Source organism: Bubalus kerabau, chromosome 1 (assembly GCF_029407905.1).
Source record: "Bubalus kerabau isolate K-KA32 ecotype Philippines breed swamp buffalo chromosome 1, PCC_UOA_SB_1v2, whole genome shotgun sequence".
NCBI lineage: Eukaryota > Metazoa > Chordata > Mammalia > Artiodactyla > Bovidae > Bubalus > Bubalus kerabau.
In genome coordinates this window covers 251968853-251983118 of record NC_073624.1, presented here as the reverse complement: position 1 = coordinate 251983118, position 14266 = coordinate 251968853, and the positions used below count along the sequence as shown (strand labels likewise).

Sequence of the window (14266 nt, the reverse complement as noted above, 5' to 3'; positions counted from 1 at the left end):
CTTACCACTCCTAATATATCCCTAGACATTCAAGAATCCCATATTCACAAATGCACCTCTTGCATATAATTTCTTCCTTAAAAGCACTATGATATAAATGAAAAAAAATGAATTGACTCTGTTAGGCCCTTCATAGAAATGTTTATATATGCGCCTAGCTTTTCCTACATTCCATTTCCATTAAGAGATGTATGTTTCTTGCCCATATCCTCACACCACAAGTTAACTGCCTTTCCACTTTCACTTAATTTTAATCCCCTCTTTGTTGAACAATTTTTCTGCTGGCTGGAACACTGGCTGGAGTTGTTTTATGAAATGCTTTTGTCTTGTTAGCCTAGCAAAATTAATAAACCTCACGGACCTTCAGGGCCATAGTACATAGCCAAGCCCAAAAAGTTCAATCAGTAAGCATTCCTTGCAATGTACCATTTTGCTAAATTGGTAACAACTCAGGCGCATTATGTTGGGAGGAGTCACTTAGTGAGTGAGTGAGACCAGCTGATTACTCAATCTTTTCCCCTCAGTGCAGCTTTTTATTTCCATTATTTGTCTTTAGTAGAATAAACTTAAATTTTGCCACATGTTATGGGACAAAAATATTTATATTATTGAAGACCTACAGGTTCTGGAAGTCTTAGGAATCTAACAAACTTGAAGGATCTACGGATTCAAGTACATCCTTCTCTCCCAAAAACTAGCTGAAAGTTGGCTAGCAAAGAGAGAGTCAGACCAATACCTAAATGGACAGTTAGAAGAATAAAGATGCTGTTACCTTGAAGAGAGAAATTTGTAGGAGGAAATGAGAATTTCAGGTTTAGACATCTTGATTTCAAGGTCTGTTCTGACAGCTAGATAAAAGATATGAAATAGGAAGATGAATCTTTAGAAAAAGACTAAAAAACAAACTATAAACTTGGACATCTTCAGTATGAAGGCTGAAGCTGAGGTGACGGGTACAGAAAAGGCTTTTCTGAAGTCAGTCAGCCAGTACATACGAACCCAGCTCTTCACGTGTGTTGAGGGTCAGACTTCACAAGCTCAGTCACAGTTCAAGATGTCAGTTTTGTGTTCACTGTTTTTCTTTGTATTAAACATTTTTTTCCTAAGGACACTTTATTTTCACACATGAAAGGGACTACTCAATTTAGTTTTAAAAAAAAAAGACAAAGAAGCCTTCAGTTGGCCATTTTAGTCATATGAAAACTAAGAGGAGAAGAATGTCTCTGTGAAAGCATCACAGGCAGAGTCTCCTATTCAGTTAAGTGTCCACTCCTCCATTTAGCCTCCACTGCATGGACATTTACTTTGTTCCAAAGTTGAGCAAAATTTCACTGCCAAAATACACAAACCAGTTTCTGAAAGCAAAATGTTAATTCGTCAAGTCATGTCCGGTTTCCTTTTCTTTATGAGAAGGTTTTTCATTACAAATTCAATTTCTTTAATAGATAAAAGGCTATTTAGATTTTCTATTCTGTTTTCTTTTTATTAAGGGTGGCAGTACAATGATACCAACTTGAGGAAAAGCTTATATTTTTATAATTTCTAACAATAAAGGAGAAAAGGGCTCTCCTTACAAGAAATCTTTTGTTTAAATCTTCCCTTTCTGTTGAAAATTAAGCCACCATGAACATGAAGCCAAAAAATGTTGGTCTTTCCTTCTAATACAACACAGATGGACAATGTGCCACTCCGAGGCCATGCAGGGGACCAGCTTTTCAGCACTGGAAAGGTCACATCAGAATTAAGTTGGTTTCAGTAAAATGAAAACAAATGAAAACTTTGTGTTTACCCCTCAAACCCAGTTTTTTAGGTTCCTCCATAAAGACACAGCCAGGCGCACCCACCGCTGCTCTATTACCCACCACAGGCTCTGCTCTTCATACTCTGGAGAGAGGCACCGGTTCACCGCCCAGGAAATCTCATCATGAAGCACCTTTAGGACTTTTATGAGACAGAGGGTCTGTGCTTCGCTCTCCAGAAAGTGCTCCATGAATGTTGCTGGAACAAATTAACAAACTGAATTATTATTATATCTTTCCTTCTTGCTTGATTCTTCCCAAAAAAAGCATAAAGAAGCATAGATTCAGAGTTTTAGTAATTAATAAGAGCTTTTTGGTCTAGAGAAAAACAAATATTGCATACTAACGCATATATATGGAGTCTAAAAAGATAGTACTGATGAAATTATTTGCTGGTCCCACTCCAGTGTTCTTGCCTGGAGAATCCCAGGGGCAGGAGAGCCTGGTGGGCTGACGTCTATGGGGTCACACAGAGTCGGACACGACTGAAGTGACTTAGCAGCAGCAGCAGCAGAGGAGATGCAGACATAGAGAACAGACTATAGACACGGTGCAGGGATACGAAGGAGAGGGTGGAATGTATGGAGAGAGTAACATGGAAACTTACAATACCATATGCAAAATAGACAGCCAATGGGAATTTGCTGTGTGACTCAGGGAACTCAAACTGGGGCTCTGTGACAACCTAGAGGGGTGGGATGGGGAGGGAGGTGGGAGGGACGTTCAAAAGGGAGCGATATATGTATACCTATGGCTGATTCATGTTGATGTTTCACAGAAACCAAAGGAATTCTGTAAAGCAATTATCCTTCAATTAAAAAATAAATAAATTTTAAAAATAGAGCTCTTTGGTCTGTGTATAATTTAGTATAAAACATGTTACTCTCTCCATACAGTCTACCCTCATAAAAAATGATCCTTCACACCTGTGTAAGAGTTGGGAGCACCAACATTTGCTGTAAGAAAAAATAGTGAATCTGACCTCATTTATGACTGCTACACAAAAGATTTAAAGGGAATTAATTTTGCCCTTGAAGTGTTTTGATGTGAAGCAATGTCACTTATGAGATTTTCTCATGAATTTATCTTTTGGCTAATTTATTTATAAATTTAACATCTTCCACTTTTATAGGTAAGCAGGAAATAAAATTTCCTAATATTTATCCTAAAGTTACCTCTCCCTTTATTCAATTATTCCAAAATTTTTATAAATCCATTCATACTCAATTTACCTAGACTGATTCCCTATTGTCATCAACTGTTATAGTAAAAGAGAGAGAATTTGAAGAAAAGACCTAGATTACTCACTATAGACTCTTGTTCAATCACTTCAGGATTGGAAGCCTCAGTTTTCTTATCTGTCAGATAGACCTAATATGACCTATACTTCATAGGGACGATGTGGAGGGGTTGAAGTACCAATATCAAAAGACTTTGTAAACTATAAAGCCCCTCACAATATGCAAAGTATTATGACCCTGTCTTTATTGTTCAGCTAATCTGCTCAATCCCTTATTATTTGAAAGATGCCCTCTGCACCTTCCACAATTCTAGAATGCCCTTCTTGGATACCTCCCCCTGCCCACCCCCCATCCCTACCACACACACGCCATGAGCTCTTGGAAGGCCACGTCAAAGTCTCTTATTATACCAGATATCCAGGGTCTTAATAGATATTTGTTATAAAATTAAAGACAGAAAGCAAAACATGTTAAATATGGAAGAGTACTTTGAGAAATGTAACTTTTTTACATTTAAATGGGACTTTAAGTTTACTATACACCCACATACACACATATATGTATAAAACTGTAGTTCTCAAAAAGTAAACTAAGCATATATTATTATCCTCATTTTGTCAAATGGAAAATAAAGTTCAAAAGAATTAAGTGAGTAAGCTACCAGTGAGTAACATTCCGTGCTTCACAAATGTGAAGTGTTTCCATTTTCTGCATGTGAAAATATTTTCCTTTCTCACCTTTCCACCTCATTGTTTTCCAAAGCAAATTGAGGAAATGAGAAGACCCCTCCATCACAATATACGAAGTACATTTATGCAGCATGATCTTCTACGTGAATCCCCCTGCATCAGAGTTTTTCTTACTGGAAGCCTGGAGTTTCTAGAATCTATCTGAGAGAGAGAAAGGTGTGGGCCATTGTTCTGCCTTAGCAAAATGGTCCTTTTCACTTCTGAGTGCTCCTGATTCCAGGAAGAAAGGCTCCATTGCCTCTCACCAATCTCCTACATAGTTCTTAATAAACTGAAGATCATATGGCAGAAGGAATTGAGCATTTGAAGAAGTGACAGTTGAAAGTGCTGGAATACACATTTGGCACTTAAAGAACCACAAATCAGTCACAATCAGTAAGTGAAACATTTTTACCAACCTAGCTATAGGAAGTAATCTTTATCTCTTACCTGCAAAATAGACCTGGGGAAATATAGTCATCCCTTTGTATCTACAGGGAATGGATTCCAGGACCCTTGCAGATACCAAAATCTACTGATGCTTAGGTCTCTTATATAAAATGGTTTAGTATATGTAACCTACAGATATCATCTAGTATATTTTAAATTATCTCTAGATTACTTTTACTTACAATGTATATGCTATGTTAATAGTTGTAAATGCTATATAAATTGTTGCTTGTATGTGGCAAATTCAAGTTCTGCTTTGGGGAGATTTCTGGAATTTTATTTTTTTATTTTTTTTTTAATTTTATTTTATTTTTAAACTTTACATAACTGTATTAGATTTGCCAAATAAAAAATATTTTCAATCCATGGTTGGTTGACTCCATGTATACAGAACCCTCAGATGTAGAACCCACAGATACGAAGGATGAGCTATACAGATGGGGCTGCCTTTCAAGCCCCTTTATATAGGCAGAGGCATTTTAAAGACAATAGGGGACAAAGAGAGGGAGTGAAGGATGAAGGGAAGAAGGTAAGGATGGGGAGAAATAACATCTCAACAATGCAAATGGAGTGTATGGCCTACCAGCTTAGAGGTGGGACACTGAAGGACAGTTGCTCTAGATTCTGGAAAGGAAGGCAGAGGCCACTGCCAATCACCTGCAGAAGACACAATGTCATTCAAACACAAGATGCAGTGATTTGGAGCAAAGGATGGAGAAAATCTATGACAGAGCTGGTGGAAATTCTGAGAAAATGGAGGTTTTTAGAAGAATGTCTGTTGCCACCCAAATGACCAAAAGAGATGCCAAACCTATCTGCTTAGTAGTAACTACTAGCTATTCTGTATTGAACACAACTTTGTGAAAACCATTTCACTAACAACAAACTCTTATTATCAGCCAAGTTTTTAAGTATTCTGTGCGTGCTAAGCTGCTCCAGTCATGTCTGACTCTTTGCGACCCTATGGACTGCAACCCACCAGGCTCTTCTGTTCATGGGATTCTCCAGGCAAGAATACTGGAGTGGGTTGCCTGCCCTCCTCCAGGGTTAAGTACTCTACATTGATTATCTGAATGACTTCTGGTGACAACTCTGTGAGGCAGAAAGGGAGCCAGGAGAGAATTAGGCGATTTGCCTGAAGTTCAACAACTTGCAAATAACAGGGTCAGGAGCGGAACCTGGGCAATTCCACTCTGAAGTCCACATTCCTAGCCATCCACTATGCACGCAGATGCTCATGTAATCCATGCTGTGACACAGCCAAGAAGGCACTGTGAGAAAGCGGAGACTGAAAGGTTAGTACCTACCTGCTCAGTGTCAGACATAAAAGGTGGGGCCAGGATTCAGACCAGGCCTATCGTAATCCACAGCCCATAAAGTTGCCCTCAACACATAACCTGCCCAGGAAAGAAGTATCCTTTCCAGAACTATAGATCCCATAAAGGAAATGGGATCGTTTCTATGTTTTTATGTCTCAGAATTCTCAGAGCCAGGTTTGATGTGATGCTTTGGCTCAGGAAGGTGTTCACATTCCCAAGTCCCCACTCAGAAATTACACATTTTTCCACTTGGAATATCCATTAGGATTCCCAGGAGTAATCAGCAATCAAAGACAAATGAAAAACCTTCACCCAATTAAAAGGGCTAAGGAAGAAGAAACTAACATTCTCCTAAGCAGCTGAGCTAGGGGAAAATCTGTTTGAGAACAGTTTCTGCTTTCTGTAAAGGCAAACAGGGTTGGATTTATTTCAATAGAACCACATTCTCAGAAATCCCCTTTTTAATAAGTTGCAAAACTACTGTTCCCCAGGCTCACTCTTGGATATTTCCTACTTCATCTTTCTTTACATCTCAACTCAGAAGAACTTAGTTGGGTAATAACAAGAGTAAAATCTGAAAATGAATAAAGCATTTGGGAGGAAAAATGTCATTAAAAATATAGGCTTATTTGCCCCTGAACTTTACTTTCTTATCCAGCAAGCCCTGACCTGTCATGGCCAGGGCCAGTTGAGACAAAACTAGGAAAAATTAGGAAAACTCTTCCTAAACTGCCGTAACCTCCCCTTCCCCAGCCACCACCCCAGTATACACACTGCCTCCGTCCAATGTCCTCTGATATTGAGTATCCGTGTACTTTGGAGCTCTAGCAAACTCTATTCAGATTGGTAACTCAAATGTCCCTATGTACACACACATACACCAACAAAGCAGCTCTAAGACAGGTCAGTGGGGAATACTCTCGGATTACATGAGATCACACAGTACACTGCCTAGGTGACAGACACCTATCACCTAGACACTCACTTACACAAGACCAGTGCTGCATCCAGCTCACAAGAGGCCAATGACTGGCCCAACCTCTAGTCACCTAGAGTGGTGGCTTCAACTTCAATATAGAAGCAGCAGCAAATCTATAGTTTAAACACACAGGGAATTTGACAGTTACTGGCCATCCAGTCCACCCCCATCCCATCCTCTCAAAAGTTTTTTCTTCTTCCATGTCCACGCCCTTCCATGCTCTCATGTTCTCAAGCAAGCTTTGTCCAGTTGTCTGGACCCTAACGATGAGTGAGCAACATGCTCTCCCTTTTGTCTGTGACTGTGCCCCAAACACTGTCAGCAGTAACCTCTGTCCTGTCTTGGAAAAGAGCCCTGAATTGCGCTCTTCTACTGCCGGTCTCCCCTTTCAGAGCAGCCCATTAGATCCCTTGTGTGTATGACCCTGTCAGTGGGCAGTGAGGGAAGTCCTGGAGTGATTCATGTTTCCCGGACAATTCTGCACGGATTCATTCACATACAGTAAATCTCCTTGTCCCAAGAGTGCTAAGATATCATCTTGGAAAGCTTAGAGTATCACAGACACAGGAAGCCAAGGGTAAGTTCATGAGAAGCAAACTCTTTATTTGACATGGAAACTCCTCAAGCATTATTCCAGAGCACCAAATTCACCGAGTTTAAAGCCACAACTGCTCTAATTAGCTCTGTCTTGTACAAAACCACTGGCTACAAAGAGGATATTTTTGACCTATTTAATTCAAGGGCTCTGCCTTTGTGGGGGAGGATGATTATTTTAATGCTTTGGGCTTTTATGGACATAAATTTAAAAAAAAAATCATCATTCTCCAACTGCTGCTTTGTATTTAATCTATACCAAACCATAGCCTTAAGAAACATCAGTAAATCTGAATGAGGACTTTCTGGGTGCAAGTCTCTATGTTCGGGACCAGGAAGATGGGAAAGTCTTTACCTAACGTTAGTAATCAAGGAAAGAATTCAGGCAAGTGCTGATAATTCTGATTCAACACTAAAACTTCCAGACAATTGAAGGAAGAGTGGAGAACTGCTTAATGTTAAAAAGAAAAAAAATTAGATAAAAATGCCAGCTCAGTATCTACAAAGCCAAAAGTAAAGTGTTAGTTATTCAATTGTTTTGGCTCACGGAGATAATAAATCCAGGCTCCAGGAAACCATACAAGAAGAATGGACCAAAATAAGTAGAAATAAATGGAAAAGCTGAAAAAAGCAGCCCCACCCTATCCGCACCCTACCTCCCTGACGCATACACACTCATCAGTCTATTTTTTCCCCTAGAAAACCTTCCTCCTTCTTCCCAATATAAACATCTTCTTGATTTTTCTAAATAATTACTGCTAGAAGTCATTTTACATTGGCTTTGTCTACACACACTAAGGGCTTCCCAGGTAGCTCAATGGTAAAGAACTCGTCTGACAATACAAGAGACACAGGAGATGAGGGTTCGATCCCTGGGTCAGGAAGATCTCTTGGCGGAGGAAATGACAACCCACTTCAGCGTTCTTGCCTGGAAAATCCCATGGAAAGGAGCCTTGTGGGCTACAGTCCATGGAGACACAAAGAGACACGACTGAGCAACTGAGCATGCATGCACATACACTAAATGGGGAAGAAAAATAAACTACAAGCCATCTGGTGATCCAGTCACATAAGGCGGTATTCTATGCCTGCCTGTATTTTTGTATTGTAACCCATTTGTGTAAGAAAACCCATGTCAGACGAGGGGGAACATCCCATCTCCACTGGAGTGGATCTCTATCAAAAACACACAGATAGAGTCAGAATGCCAACATGCCAATGCCACTACCCCCAGGGACTTTTGGTGTGAGCTTTTCTATCTTTTATATCTACACTCACTCCCAGATGATCTCATCTAGTTCCATGACTTTTCATGACAAATTATTTCCAAATTTGTATCTCCAGCCAGGGCCACCCCTTGAGCATTTGAGACCTGGGCAAATTTTTTTTTTTTTTTTTTTTTTGCCAATCTCTGTCTCTATAAACAATTTGAGTCACCCATAATCTGCCTGTCAGCACCATTCTGGTGGCCCAATTTCACTCAGTCTTGGAAAGACCCTGCTGAACAGTGGAGCGATCCCCCCTGGGATGACCCCATCCATGGTACACTGACATTTCCAGTTGCCCCAGGCCCCAGAGGGCACTTTAAAAAGCTGGAGAAAGTCAGTCCAAAGCCTGGGACCCCAGAGGTACACAGTTGGGCCAGTGGCCTGCTTTTCTTGGATGAAGGGGACACTGTTTCCAGCCTCAAACTATTCCAAATTTCAAACTTGTCAGAAGTCACCCGCTTCCCAGCATATAACCATTCACCAGTCCAACAACTGGCACATTTACATGTATTCATTTCTCAATAAAAATATCCATATACATGTGCATATTATGTGTCGGTCTGTCTCTATCCTCTCTCCACAAAGTTACACTGCAAAATGAAGCCCTCAGGATGTCCAGACCATTACTATCATGATGGGGGGAAGAAGAGGTGGTAGCCTATCAAATCCTACATGATCATCAATTCCATGCAAAAAAAAAAAAAACTCAGCTAATCTCATTTTGCCCAAAAATGTTGCTTGGGGTAGGCTAGGAGAGAGGAAGCCATGAATTCAAAAAAAGAATCTAGGCTGCATAAAGATGATTTCCCTTCCTCTATGCCCAGAACGAGGACAGTTAAGGCTCTCCTGAACCAAATGAGAAAAACTTCTCACTCAAGATGGGCACAGAGAAGAGCTGAAAAGAACATAAGGTTGAGGAGAGGTTGTCTTCTTTCCTCTACTCGCCCTGCTTCCCAAATTTACCCCATTTACCATGAAAACTACTAATAGGAATGATCCACATCTGAGAGCTGCCCCCTCAGACATCGGGGGACATGCCTACTGGTTCCTAGCAGTTAAAGAGAATCACCACAGGGTTAAATGGGACTTCTTGGGTTGCAGCACTCACCCTAGGGACTGGCATCAAGTTCTTCCAGGAAACTTTGAGAACTTGGAAGGCTCAAAGAGGAAAACATGTACCACAATCAATCAACAGAACTGCATAGCACATATTCAGTTAAAACCGCACTGGTTAAAAAAAAAAAAAAAAAAGACCCCAAAGGTTTTACTCCCTTAAACCACTGTCGTGACCCTTCTGCAATATTATGAGTGGTACTCCCTGCTTCTGTTTGCTGGATAACAACTAGGTTCCTTTTGTTTTACAAGATAAACTATGACCTTTTCCAAATATATACTATCACTTTCCCCTTTCAAATGACTTTTAAAGTTTGCCAGCTTGTGACTTCAAGCCTACACACCCCTGTTAAATGTCATAAGTTTGCCCTACCTATATGTCACAAGGTCCCTCCTTTTCCGCTAACCTTAAAACAGTTTTTGGGTAGGGGAGCGTTCTTGGGTTGTCCACATGTACAAACAGCTTATGATTAGATATGTGAAGAACAGAGGGATGATCAAAACCTAACTTTCTACTGAGTGCAGATGTTCTGAAAACAACCAAAGCTATATTCAAAATTTGAAATGTAAGGACTTCTGTATTCCTACAGAAAAATTTAGTGGTTTTTTCTTACTTAATGCCAGCCAACATGGACCAAAAATCTGGTTGACTCACCTTGACCTTCTACCATGGACCTATCACTGGCAGAATTTTCCTTGAATATATAGTACAGAGCTACATGACCAGTGACCAAAATCAGAACATTTCTATTGCTTATGCTGGCATTCTATACCCCTGCTCATTGCTTTTGACATTAACCACAGAAAGCTATTTGACAACAGGTTCAGGTTATATCTGACTGGGCTTCCTTGGTGGCTCAGTTGGTAAAGAATTTGCCTGAAATAGTTTGATCCCTTGGTGGGGAAGATACCTTGGAGAAGGGAATGGATATCCACCCAGTATTCTTGCCTGGAGAATTCCACGGACAGAGGGGGCTGGTGGGCTATAGTCCATGGGGTCACAAAGAGTCGGACACAACTGAGTAACTAACACTTCACTTCACATCTGCCAACAGAGTTGGCCAAAGAGCAACATATCTTTGCTCCCTTACAGAATTCTGCATTCAATAAATAAGAGTAAAATCACTGCTCAAAAAACACCAAGTAATATTCCCAAAAGTGTTCACCTTCATACTCTTAAAATCTTTCCTGTTAAAGGAAATATATTTAGCAAATTACCACGTTATGTGCAGAACTGTGACCTCCTCATTTACACTTGGTTGACTCATTCTTGAAGGAATAGAAGGTAATCTTGAAATTAAATGCTTGACTATCACTTTGGGGTATAGGCTGATAAACTAGCATCAATTGTGTTGAACAGCCAATTAATGTAGAGAGTAAAGACCTTTCCAATTGCCCTCCAAATACCCTTGAGAGAGGCATGCAAGGTCACAATGAAGCCCTTACATGTTAAAAGAATGAATGCTTGAGAAGTTTTGTTCCAGTTTATCAAGAAGTTCAGGACACAGAATGAAAAAAAAAAAAAATTGCCCTTTGGGAAAATATCCTCAAAGAAGTGGAAGAAACTTGTAGATTCTGATTCTATAGCAGAAAGAAATCAAGCCCCTCTCTTGTCTCTGGGAAAACATTGCAGGCTGATGTATCAGTACAGCCATCTTTATTTCTGTTTTGTGAATCTAACCAACCAAGCCTTTTTTTCCACAAAGGTGTCTCACATCTGTAATTTTGGAGCTCCTTCAATCCAGCCTCCACAATGCTGCCAGAGTGGTCATCCTAAAATGTAAACCCAGTCATCTTACTTCCTCGTTTAAAATCCTTTCAGCTTCATTGATGTTATATAAAACTCAAACACCTTAGCATGGCATACAAAGATGGCCTTCCTTACAACATCTCTTTCCACTTCCCAACTCTTACCTTATGCTCCAATCATAACGAATCACCTGCAGTTCCCAGAATGCCCCGTGTTCTCTCATGCTGCCATGGCTTGGTTCATAATGTTCCTTCTTCCGGGAATTTTATTCCCACCACTGATTGCTGGGATTAATCTCCTGGATAAATATATTCAGTTCTTAAGACCAAGCTCACACATTCTTCCCTGGAAAGCCTTCCTTAGGTTTACCAATGTGATCTAGGCTTCCTCCTCTCTGTTCCTGCAGCATTAGGTCATAACTGTGTTATAGATCTTATCACACTACAGACAATGTAACCATCTACCTACAGAAAGAGAAATTACTTAGGACATCTCTCATACAGAATTATATATGAGGAAATGCTATGTAAAAATATGTTATAAATATTAAAACATAGGTAAATATAAAACAAAAAGATTGTGAAGCTATTTGGCCCATGAATTTTTCTTTCTTTTTTCCCCCTGTGGTCTCTTGCAAGGCCTTTGGGTACTATTTAGTTGATTATATTCACCAAACAGAGAGCAACATGGCTGTCTAAGACCTCCCTCTACGATCATGAACCAGAAGGTATTCGCATTACCTTTGCTCACATTCTATTGGCCATACCTAGATGTAAAAGAGAGGAGAAATGTAATCTCCAGTTATATGGCCAAGTTATATAACTTAGGGATTACACATGCCAAGCTAAACTTAGGGGTTCTCATACTTACAAAAGAAAAAAAGGAGAAGGATGAGAAGGAAGAGGAGGAAAGAATAGATACTGGAGGACATCTAGGAATGAGTAACTTAAATGCAAAGTTTATTAAATACTTAAATAGTATGTTTCTAATGACATAGCAAATACAGAAGTTTACAAAAATAGAATTACAAAAATATTTTGAATAAAGTTTCCCATCACCTAATACAGAAAAAAGTGACTGGAGAATTCATGGAGAAATGGAGGAAGAGAATAGAATCAGAGCTTGACTATGTTGAATATACTCCTATTTTATAGGAACCGATAACTTATCTCTCAAATTTAAAACATGAGCTTTAGACATAACAGTCCCTGAGCTTTTTAACCTCTGGGCTATAAATTAGTAGATATGCATCAACTCTGCTTGTGAAACTTTTCTCTTGGCAGACAGAAGAAGAGCCCAGCCTATACAAAGTAGTTTCCTGAGGTTTAACATAGTAGAGGTAGAGATTGCGACAAAACTGCACCCTCTGCCAAAACTTAAGGAATTCACTAATTTCCCCAATGGCTTCTGTACTTGCTCAATTTCTGAACAACATGATCCTGAAAGGAGCAACTTATTACTTAAAAATAAACCTTGAGTATCATATAAACATATATTTTACAACAACTGACCTAAACTTTGGTTTCTAAAGTACCTGGGCCCTTGGTTTTTCCTTTGCTGTTGAACATCAGAGTCATGTCAAAAAGCTAACCCTTTGTGCTCTGTGTTGTTCACTGATGTGGCTCTGAATTGGGCACAGTTGCTGTTCTCCCAGGGAAAGGGGAGCCTGGTGGGCTGCCATCTATGGGGTCGCCCAGAGTCAGACACGACTGAAGCAACTTAGCAGCAGCAGCAGCTGTTCTCTAGAAACTCAAGGCCAATCATCACTAAAAACTGTGCTTGTCTTGCCTTCAGGAATCACAGAAAAGAGAACAAGTAGGAGAAAAGCTGCTGTGGCAGAAATCAACTTCAAGATCTACTAGAAGATTTTGATCCCTTGTTTGGGAGCCTTATGTTAGCTTCCAGAGATGGAAAAATAATAAATGGACTTGACAAGATGAGAAGGAAAGTCAGCCAGTTGTTGGAGAACACAACTCACTGAAAAGAACAGGAGAAAGAGAGAGGAAGAGAAACAGACACACAGATATCCAGCTTTGTGGAAAGAATACAAAAAGACAGGTAAATTTCAATAGCAGGGGCATAGTTTAGCTCTATTGGCCAATAGAAAGTAGTTTTAATAGTAGCTTTACAAAATAATTTATAATTTTGTTTTTAGCCATATCATTAAACTAAATACCCACAGATTCCTTCTGCTTTCAAACACACATGCACACACACACACCTTTTAAATGCATAAAAATTTCATACAAATGTAAGGGAAATTTTTAAGGGCCAAAAGTGAAGAAGAAAGTGAAAAGCACGGTAGGAATCCTTGGAAGGTTTGCCAACCTCAGGAACCTAAAGTGCTTAAGTTCTAACACATATGTGGGAGAGGCAGGAGATGGAATGAAGATCTTCACATACAGTTGGGATCTTTAAAGATCTACACCTACATTGCAAGGGGGTATTTTAGAAAAAATTCCTCCGCTAGTCTAGGGAAATAACAAGTAAGCTTGCCTATTTGGGCCTGGGACCTGGGTGGCTGAGACACAGTCTTCCCTGAAAATATGTAACAGTAGGTATGCCACATTTGGGTTTCTGGTTCAAATTTATACTTCCTACTTGGTCCAGAGTCCACTGAGAAGTAACATAGAATCAGACCCAAAGTTTGCATATGCTAGTCCCACACTCCCGATTTGCAGATGCAAACTATTATATATATAAGAAAGAAAGAAATAGACCTAAAGTGAATGATACCTGGGGTGAATGGCATAGGCAGAACCACTCCTGGAGGATATATGTCCAACACACGCCAGACAAAAGCCTTCAGGCAAAGTCCTGCTTAAGACTTCTTACAACTAAAAATTACAAAACATCCAAGAAACAATTCAAATGAACAAGAGAAGCAGATACAACAGTAGTATTAAACTCTAAGCACTCTAGACCTTAGAACTATTACAAAGAACCTATAGAATTAGTTAGGCTTCCCTGGTGTCTCAGATAGTAAAGCGTCTGCCTGAAATGTGGAAGACCTGGGTTTGATTCC

The 14266-nt window shown here is 39.8% G+C and overlaps 1 long non-coding RNA gene across 9 annotated transcripts in view; it reads right to left on the bottom strand.

The window, feature by feature from the left end:
- The window catches only part of LOC129638614 (uncharacterized), a 107163-nt gene that overhangs the window by 44819 nt on the left and 48078 nt on the right, over window positions 1–14266 (bottom strand). For 7 of the 9 annotated variants that reach the window (XR_008707939.1, XR_008707941.1, XR_008707940.1 and 4 more), the window contains one exon: window positions 1863–1998. The exons of 1 other annotated variant lie outside the window; for it this stretch is intronic. This is a non-coding gene — a long non-coding RNA (uncharacterized LOC129638614). Of the gene's footprint in view, window positions 1–1862; window positions 1999–11405; window positions 11540–14266 lie in introns of all 9 variants that reach the window. One more of the 9 variants, XR_008707936.1, reaches the window with a different exon arrangement.